We start from the raw sequence: 10,318 nt of genomic DNA on the forward strand, positions 1-10,318 counted from the left end.
AGCTCCGTAGAGTAGCTATCGCTAAGAGAGTGATAAATGCTATACAATACTCAGCAGCTTGACGGGGATCAGAGTGAGTGTATATATAGGGAAGGTGTGATTGGTGACAGCTGTGTGCAATCAACTGTGTGTAATCAGTGCAATGGATGCTGGGAACTGTAGTCCGGGTGAAGTGCAACAGTGGTGTGGTGCCAGAGTCCATAGTAATGGAAGGGTGACCTCTGGTGGCAAGCAGACGGAAGTTCATGGAACGGATTCGTGACAGAGCGTGACAGATAAGGCAGAGACAGAAACAGCTTCTTTGGCTGGGTTGACGGCGAACAGGATCAATAGGGCGAGACTAGAGGGATAAGTCCAGGTACAAGGCAAGGTCCAGGCAGGGGCAAACAGTATCAGAATAGGGCAAGACAAGATGGGGAATCCGAGATACACAGGCAAAGATAAGGACACGAGGAAACAGACAAGGCAAGACTAAGCTAAGGCTATGAAAAGTAAACAAGCTCCGTAGAGTAGCTATCGCTAAGAGAGTGATAAATGCTATACAATACTCAGCAGCTTGACGGGGATCAGAGTGAGTGTATATATAGGGAAGGTGTGATTGGTGACAGCTGTGTGCAATCAACTGTGTGTAATCAGTGCAATGGATGCTGGGAACTGTAGTCCGGGTGAAGTGCAACAGTGGTGTGGTGCCAGAGTCCATAGTAATGGAAGGGTGACCTCTGGTGGCAAGCAGACGGAAGTTCATGGAACGGATTCGTGACAGAGCGTGACAGATAAGGCAGAGACAGAAACAGCTTCTTTGGCTGGGTTGAGACAGGGTAATATTTCACAAATGGCCTCTTTGGCCGGTTCAGGATGAAACAATAGTTCGTAAACGGCCTCTATAGCCATGACAGGACGGACAGAGAGTTCACAGACGACCTCCTTGGCTGGAACAGAACAGGCAGAGAGTTCACAGACGACCTCCTTGGCCGGAACAGAACAGGCAAAGAGTTCACAGACGGCCTCCACTATACGATCCAGGTGGGCGGTGGAGCGGAGGCGGAACTGGGGGAGGGCCGGAGGGCCAGGTCCACGTGGAAGTGGAGAGACCAGGAACTGAGGCAGAGCAGGGAGCCAGGGTGGAGCCGGCAGTACAGGTGGAACTGAGGACCACCACAGCAGAGCAGATGGGACCGAAGATCCCCAGAGCCAGACAGTAGACCACCACTGCGGAGCAGAGGACCACCAGAGCCAGACAGTAGGCCACCACGGCGGAAGCAGAGGACTACCACGGCAGAGCAGACGGAGCCGGGACCTATGGCAGAGATGGGGGCCTAGAGAAAACAGAGACAGACAACACAGGCAGTGCATTCCTGGTTTCAGGAACCAAGGCAGGGAACACAAGAAGTTCATCAATGTTCTCTAGGGCAGTGACAGACTTAAAGGGACAGACACAGAATGTATTATTATTCTGTGGGCTCATGACAGGCAGGTTTAAGGGTTCAAAGACGGGGTTTTGGGCTGTGACATCTGTCACACCTGAAACTGTCTGTCTGTCTAAGGCAGAGAGTTCAGAAACAGCTTCTTTGGCTGGGTTGAGACAGGGGAATATTTCACAAATGGCCTCTTTGGCCGGTTCAGGATGAGACAATAGTTCGTAAATGGCCTCCATAGCCGTGACAGGACGGACAGAGAGTTCACAGACGACCTCCTTGGCTGGAACAGAACAGGCAGAGAGTTCACAGATGACCTCCTTGGCTGGAACAGGACGAGCAAAGAGTTTACAAAAGGCCTCCATAGCCGTGACAGGACGGGCAGAGAGTTCACAAACGGCCTCCATAGCCGTGAGAGGATGGGCAGAGGGTTCACAGACGGCCTCCATAGCCATGACAGGGCAGGACGAGAATTCACAGACAGCCTCCATAGCCGTGTCAGGACGGGCAGAGAGTTCATAAGTGGATACCACTGACACCTCTGGAGGTTCTGCAGCAGATGCTGCCACCACTGGAGGTTCTACAGTAGGACCATCAGGAAATAGGGAGAGTTCATTAACGGTTCCTTCGACTAAAACATGACAGGCTGTGAGTGCCTTACTGGGAGCCACCACCGTACAAGGAGTTGAAGCGAGTGCCGCCGCCTCAGGAGGTTCTGCAGCACACGCCGCCACCTCTGGAGAAGCTGCAGCAGGCCCCATCACCTCTGGGAAAACAGCAGCGAACTCCACTACCTTGGGAGGTTCTGCAGCATCAGCCGCCACCTCTGGAAACATCATAGTTGGCGCAGCTGTTTCAAGAGTCTCAGTGGTGGTGTATGCAGCCACCACTGAGACTAATCACAAGTCAAATCACAGTTGATCATCATGAGTCAAGTCAAATCACAGTTGATCGTCATGAGTCAAGTCATGACGATCAACTGTGACTTGACTTAGCTCAGGAAGATCAACTGTGACTTGACTTGACTCAGGAAGATCAGTTGTGACTTGACTTGACTCATGACGATCAACTGTGATTTGACTTGACTCATGATGATCAACTGTGATTTGACTTGATTTGACTTGATTCATGACGATCAACTGTGACTTGCTTTGACTCAGGATTGGCAGCTGTGACATAACGGGGCGCTGTTGTGTCGGCCTTTTTGCGATCAGGCTCTGCTGTCGCTGCCATTTTGTGAGCGTGCTTTAGTGCGGCCGCCAATACACGAGTGAATGCAGGGTGACATTCCTCCGCGATACCCACAGTGAATGCTGAACCAACAGATAATAGAGCATAGTCCATAAAATCACTTAGAGACGAATGAGGACCCTCATGAATCACTCGTGATTTTACAGGCTGGGAAAGGCCATCACAGAAGAAGTCAATTAACATGCAGTCCGGTAATTCTGAGCCATTAGCCAAACCCAAATATTCCGCAATGTAACCCTCAAGTGATCGTGTGCCCTGCTTGAGAGCAAGTTGCAGAATCGCTGTGTTCATACCTGGCCAATGTCCTTTGGAAAAGCCGCTGGATCCTTGTGTGGTCGAGTATTCTGTTACGGGGCTGATGAGACGTGAGACGTGCAGATCCAAGTGCAAAGCTTTATTAATAGACATGGTAGAGACAGGCAAGGGTCAGATAATGGCAACAGGTATGTAGGAGGCAAGACACAAGAATATATCCTAGGGCTAGCGTGGGTCTACGATTGGTGAACAGGATTCATGACACCGAGACCCGAGGTCACTAATACCGAACCCGACCCGTGTCTGAGGCACTCTTAGAAGTTTTAGACGTGAACTCGCTCAGTGGACCCGAGAAAACTTCTACCTTCAAAAACTGAATTTGACACCCCTACATTAAGATGTAGTGACACAGATTGCTTTTTACTTTTACTGTATATAAAAATGTATATCTACAGTAGAATTCTGTAATCGTTAAACTTCATGTAATTATTTTGTGCTTTGCTGTTTATATGCTTTTTGTACTTGAAGATGCAGTAACGCTGGGTTTCCAATCCTGTCCCTGGAGGATCACTGTCCTGCAGAGTTTAGCTCCAACACACTTGCCTGGAAATTTCTCGTGAGTCTAAGGCCCTGTCCACACAAATGCGAGTATTTTCAAAACTGCAGCTTTTTCTACAAACGCTTTTCTTTAAACGCAGCACCAGGTCACCTTTTTGATAACTCCTGTGAAGATTTTCAAAAACTCCGGTCGCAGTGTTATCGTGTAGACGGCGAAACCGGAGATTTTGGCTTGTGACTGTTATCTCCACCTACTGGAAACTTTTTCAGGCTTCTGATTGGCCAACATGGCTTTACAGTTGAGATTATATCGCTACCTGTTGGTTTGGCATGCTCTTGACAGTGCTTCATAGCATGCATTTGCGTTATCATGTGCGTTATCAAAAACTAAAAATACCCCTCTATGTGTGGACATGGCCTAAATATCTTGATTACTTTAGCTCCAACCCCAATTAAATACACCTGAACCAAACTCTGCAGGACACTGGCCCTCGAGGAACTAAATTTGACACCCCTTCAATAACATGACCAATTCGAATAAAATTAAATCGACCTTGATTTTTGAAATATTGATGCTGAGAAATGACATTTAAAACTTTCTTTTATTATATTTCATGAACATCTAATGTGAATAAGATACCAACTACTTGCTTAAAACTAATGTCAACATGAATATTTTACTAAACAAAGTAGCAAAGTTCCATAAGTTTTTAGGGAATTTATGCTCATTTAAAAGTTGGGGATAGAATAAAGCTTGTTTTCCATTGTCTTGAATATGTTCTTCGAGTAATCCATTTTCACCCAAAAAGTAAATTACATATTTACAATTACAATGAAAACTTTTTGTGAATGTCAAAGAACAATAAACTGCTAAAAACAGTAGCAGAGTAATTAGGGCACTCCAAAAGTTGGGTACTGAAGAATCCCAGACTCCATCTAGGACTTGAATTCAGTTAAAGTCTTGTGCAGTGGTAGTTGAAGAATAACACTGCATGTATTTGCCTCTGGGAGAGGCTTGATTGTGTTGTTCACTGGATGCAAAAATTCCAGTTTCCTTTCAAGGGAACTTCAAACTGCATCCTCTAGGGGTCGCTATGGGGGAATGCCTCGTCGTGACCCGTGTCTGAAGCATACATTGAAAAAACAACAACACATTGGCCGGCGACAGCCCATGACGTCACTACCAGTGCGACTATAGTATAAATAGGCGTCGGGAGAACATGTCATTCTCTTCTTCGTCTTCATTAACTGTTTTGTTTGAAGCGTGCATTTGAACGTGGTAAGAGCGATCTACTAACTATTATTATGGCGAGCACTAGCAGAGCGTTTAGAGGGTGTGTGCATCCGTGTCATCGCTATTTAACACCTGATGACACACACGATCTCTGTGTTTTGTGTTTGGGCGAGGAGCACGCACGCGACGTCCTTGAGGGGGCAATTTGCGTGGATTGTGAGCGTTTTTCGATGAAAAAGCTCCGCTCTCATTTGTCTCTTTTTTTCGAGGAAAGAGGGGCAGCCATCTGCTCCCCACGGTTCAGGACCCGCCGCTGCTGAGGCACGGAGGAGAATGAGCTCATGGGGTTCGCAGGTGGACCTGGCTGATGAGTTTAGGGAGGAGCTTTCCTTCTCGCGCTTGTTGGCTGCGGATGAGAGAGAGCCGCTGGAGGATGATGTTATCTCTTTGACATCATCTGATCCGGGGGCCAGTGTTCTGCTGGGTTTAGCCCAGGAAGAGCAGGAGATGTCTGAGGACGGCAAAGAGGCTGAGGCTGAGCCTTCCCAATCCTCCTGCCCTGCGTATGATGAGCTGTTGAAAGTTATGGATCACGCCACGGCGAGGCTAGACTTGCCGTGGGGTCGTCTCGATGAGCGTTATCTTTCTGACCATAACCGTCCAGCTCAGGTGAGCCTTCCATTCCTTCCTGATTTTGCATACAGAAATCGAGAAGAAATGGAAGAGGCCATTTTCTTCTCGCATCTATCGATTCCAGCATACGAGTTATGCCAACATCGAGGCGATGCGTGAAAATGGCTATGAGAGGATGCCCCCTGTTGAAGAGATGCTGACTAGCTATCTCTCTTCGGGCGAGACATCCTCCCTTAATACTCCCTTCCTTGCCATCTAAGCCCTTCAAGGATACATCGCGCTTAAATGGTAGGGCATACGCAGCAGCAGGTCAGGCTGTGGCTTCGTTGCACACTATGGCGGTGCTCCAGGCGTATCAGGCTGATCTGCTGAAAGACCTGGATAAAGGTGAGGGGCTTTCTCCTGATCAGGTAGCTGAGCTGCGCCGCACCGCAGATCTTGCTCTCCGTGCTACTAAACAGGCCGCCTCCGCCATGGGCAGGTCTATGGCGGCGATGGTGTTAACGGAGAGACATCTGTGGGTGAACCTGGCAGATATCGGGAAGAAAGAGAGGGGCTTTCTTCTTGATGCTCCGGTTTCACCTTCTGAGCTTTTTGGTACCTCCGTTGAGACGGTGGACGAGAAGTTCAGGGAGGTGAAGGCGCACTCAGCAGCCTTTAAATCCTTCATTCCACGAAGGTCCAGGTCTGAGCCCGAACAACATAGGGGTCCTTGTCCCTCTTGGTCTGAGGATAAGAGACATGCACAGAAGGCTAGTGTCGCGACTCGCACTCCTCCTCCGCCCGCGGGTAGGGGAAGGAGGAATCGCAAGTCAAAGGGAGGTAGGCAAGACCTAAGGGATGTGATCCAGACAAGGCATCAGCGCTTTCGTCCAGATCAGTGATACGTGAGTATCTACTCATTTCCTTCGGGGGTGTCACAGCTGCCCTTTTTCTTCCCCTTCCTAATTCCACTATAACCACCAGCACTCCACGTGACTGAGGTTAGGTGGGAATTTTCCTGCATTACAGTCTCCTATGCTGAACCTATGATGTTTTGGTTGGTTCTATGACTTCATAGCAACCACCTTACTGATGGTCCGGACTAGAGGCTTCTCTGGAATCGCCTTTTGAGCGGGGTTCCGGCGCAGGAACCATAATGGGTGAGTATGATCCATTTTTTATATATATATATTGTGACAAGTCGGCTATCTCCCCCTAATTATCATCATCACCCGTCCCATAATCGCCGCCCTTCGCCAGGCTCCCGATGGGAGTGGGTGTGTGAGAGAGGAGGGGCGCTGAAACAGCCGGGGCTGGCGGCGTGTGATGGGGCACACCTGAACCAAATGGAGCCTCATCACCGCCGCTCCTCGGGAGACCGGTCTCTTCCCCGTGCATGCACGCTGGTGTCCTTGTGGGTCCAGGAGGGGTGCATAGAGGGATCTCCGTGCCACCGACGATGCGAGCTACCGGACCCGCGGTCCGGACGAGGGCCGCACCTGTTACACGGCTGTCGGGCCAGGATGCCGGGCCGTCTAGCCCCTCCACATGCCGGGGCCAAGGCGAGAAGGATGCAGCCGCTGAGCAAAGCCGCCGCCCCTCGCGTCGCGGACGGGAGAGGGGAGTGCGTGCGGCCGCCAGACTCCGCCCCTTACCTGGACCCCTCCTTCCTGATCACTGCCCTTCCCTGCACGAAGCCCGCAGCACGACGAGGACACCAGATTCCCTGTTTATTTTGGACACTAGATGCTCCTTTTTTTCCCTGGACACAATGTTTATTTGATTTTATTTGTCAATAAAAGCCTCTCCGAGGCCTGACGCCACACCCCCTGTGTCTGTCGTGTGCTCCTCCCGTGACAATATATACAGTATATATATATGTGTATTTCATGTGCTGGTAGTTATGTGTGTATAATCCTTCTGTGAGATTTCTTTGCAGCATCTTCTGGGACCGGTGTGTTTCTGTTCCTTTTAAGGTAGGTCCTCTGCGAGCACCCCTTTGCTGGATTCAGAAACCAGGTGCTCGACTTGCAGTGTTACCTTACTCGTCGATATTATGTCCAGCCGGTATGATAGCCCAGGTGCCGGCTTCATACTTCCTGGACCATGCGGCCAGGTCAGAGGCTTCTGCGGGAGCCTTCTTGATCATCAGGCCCCCGGTACGACACTGCAAAAAGATTCATGGATGTCCGGGCTTCAGGATATCCCCTCTTGCTGAGGCATCGAGCGGGAAGAGTAGGTGGCATTTGCGAGAACCTTCTTGTGTGATGCTGTCTCAGGCAGTGCTCCCCTCGCCTTAAAGGGTTGTATTTGAGCTTGCCTCTCCCGTTTGGCCCAGATGCCTGGAAATTTAAATGCTATGGTAAGTGCACACGCTAAGCTCTGTGCACTTTCTGAAACCCACATAGTGGTAAGTGTGCACGCTGAACACTTTGTGCAATTTCTAAAATCCACAGTAGTGGTAAGTGTGAACGCTAGACTTTGAGCACTTTCTGAAATCCTGTACAGTAAGGGTTACGCGTTGTAGCTTCATTCCCTTTCTCGGAGTTGGTTAGACCCCCGTACCTTGGGCTCCACTCAACCAGTATGTCTCTATTTTTGACACACTTGGAAGTATCGCTCCCCTCACCATTGAGGGTTACTATGAGCATGCTGCTTCCTATCGAGCGCCCGGGTTCGCTCCGTGGGCTGTTCTTGTGGTAATATTAGCAGTGCTCCCCTTTACCAAAGGGTTGCCTATGAGCACGCTATTCTTTCTGATCTTTCTGAGTTCGGAGTTCTCCTCTCACGTGAGAGTTGAGTTCTCTGTTTTCTCAGAGCACTTGGAACCAGTAGCATCAGGTGAACTAGGCCCTTCCAAATCTGCCTCTCTGATGCACTCTGATGAGTTTTTGGCTAGCTTGCAGTACACTTACCTCTAATTTCTAACGATCATGCTGGGTGAGCCCCCTCGTTGAGAGCTGGGTCTGTGTTCCCTCAGCTAGGTAACTTACTGCTGGCAGTTCCAGCATTGGAATATGCGGTAGGTCAAGCTCCCCTCTCATGTGAGAATTGGGTGTTTGCCTCCTCAGCTAGAGATTTACTGCTAGCCATTCCAGCTTTATATCTTAGATCGAGTTGGTGACTCTCAAACATATTGGGTTTGGTATGCACCATTCCATCTATGAGCTGCTCTTTCAGAGTGCCACGAGAGCCCCTTAGAACGGTATCCTAAAATCCATGTTATGGTAAGTGTGCACGTGAAGGCTTTGTGCACTTTCTAAAATCCACATTGTGGTAAGTTCGCACGCTAGTTCTTTGCGTTCTTTTCTAAAATCCTGTACGGTGAGGACTTCGTGGGGTTGTTTCGTGCCCTCTCTTGAGCTGGTTTAAGGCCTGTTCACCTTGGGCACCACTCCACTTAGGTATCCTAGGATACCTACTTTAACAGGGTGTGGCCACTAGAGGTCTGTTGAGACAGTTCCTTTCAGAGCTTATGCAAGAGCAAGCGATAGCCCCTGTGTGACAGGCCAAGACTTAGCGTGATCCTAGGTTCTTGATCGTATCCCCTTAAAGGAATCCATTATGATTCCAAGCCTTGCGTAAGTACTTCTATCATTTAAGCGGGTAGAACAAAAGTCATCAGGGCAGTTATTTGAGATTTGACTTACTAGTCATATGGTGCATAGCATCCTAGAGATGTTGTCCGACATGAGCGCCGCTCCGACTCTGCTGGGGTGCAGGCCATCAGCGCGAAAAAGCTTAGGACTCTCCCAGAAAAGATTCCAGTTATTAACAAAGAGCAGTTTCTGTTCTTTACACCATGACAATAACCATTCATTTAAAGCAAAAAGCCTACTGAACCTCTCATGTCCTCGTCGATACGTGGGAAGCGGTCCTGACACGATGATCGTCGTCGCGGGTGATGTGCGGCACACCGTCTCGATCAGGCTCCTGAAGTCCCTCTTCAGTGTCTCCGTCTGCCGCAGCTTGGTGTCGTTAGCCCCCGCGTGAAGCACGACCGCTCCGGGGCTCTCGTCACCCTTCAGGATCACGGGCATCTGCGCTGAAACATCGAGAACACGAGCACCAGGGAAACAGTGAGTGTGCACTTTACCTTTAGCTAACGTAGCACGGACGTGCCAGACGATGGAGTCTCCAATGATCACAGCGTCGCGTTCCGTCTCGCGGAGGGGAGCGAAGCGGTTCCGGGTGGAGATCTCGAAGACCTGAGGCGGCGGAGGGGGAGAGGTCGTCGCCCGGGACCTGGCTCGCGTCTTCCGCTGCGGCTGCACCCAGGGTCCGTGGCTATGAAGGTAATTACAGCCTCATTATTATGATTTAATTGGTTTATCAAATAACGTGCGATTGGTCGACTAATCGACTAATGTAACGACTACTAGTCGACCAGAAAAATCTTTAGTCTGGGACAGCCCTAATTATTACATCCACCAACAAAACAACAAAACAGATCGGCTCGATTTGAGAAAGGGGTAAAGATTTTAGTAGATAAAAAAAAAACACTGGGTGGATTTTTATCATTATAGGGTGTTGTGTGTACACACACTGCCAACACACATTTCAGTTCAAACAACATGTAAAAGAGCATGTAGCATCCTATGAGCCCTTTAATAGTATGCTACAAAAAGATCATAAGCATTTTCATAGAGGGAGATTGCCGTGTTAGGTATTTGATAGATTGCCTGTGCTGCATGGGAAGTGATTTTTTCAGCACATTATGGCTGTTTTTATTTTTAAATGTTAATCAAAAAGTAAATCAAGTGTTTATGTTTTGCAAACAGCCGGTCCAAAAACTGTGAGGGACTTTTTCTGGAATTGAGTTCCTGCTCTGAATTTCCATAACTGACGCATTGGGTGCAGACAGAACATTCAATGAAACAATGCTGCTCATCTTGTATAACATGTTCATGACACATCATTGTATGCCACTGACTTGACAAACCAGATTGGCATGTAGGTTATGGTTAGGTAAAGGCTGGGTAATTGTTGG

General features: G+C 49.0%; 1 long non-coding RNA gene across 1 annotated transcript in view; it reads left to right on the top strand.

Annotated features, from left to right (window-relative positions):
- Positions 1-856: 856 nt before the first annotated feature.
- Positions 857-10,318, top strand: part of LOC107575689 (uncharacterized) — a 12,165-nt gene continuing 2,703 nt past the window's right edge. Inside the window, exons 1-2 of the long non-coding RNA XR_001607925.1 lie at positions 857-866; positions 6,223-6,233. This is a non-coding gene — a long non-coding RNA (uncharacterized lncRNA). The remainder of the gene's footprint in view (positions 867-6,222; positions 6,234-10,318) is intronic.

This window comes from Sinocyclocheilus grahami, unplaced genomic scaffold (assembly GCF_001515645.1).
Source record: "Sinocyclocheilus grahami isolate Dianchi unplaced genomic scaffold, SAMN03320097.WGS_v1.1 scaffold2819.1, whole genome shotgun sequence".
Classification (NCBI taxonomy): Eukaryota; Metazoa; Chordata; class Actinopteri; order Cypriniformes; family Cyprinidae; genus Sinocyclocheilus; species Sinocyclocheilus grahami.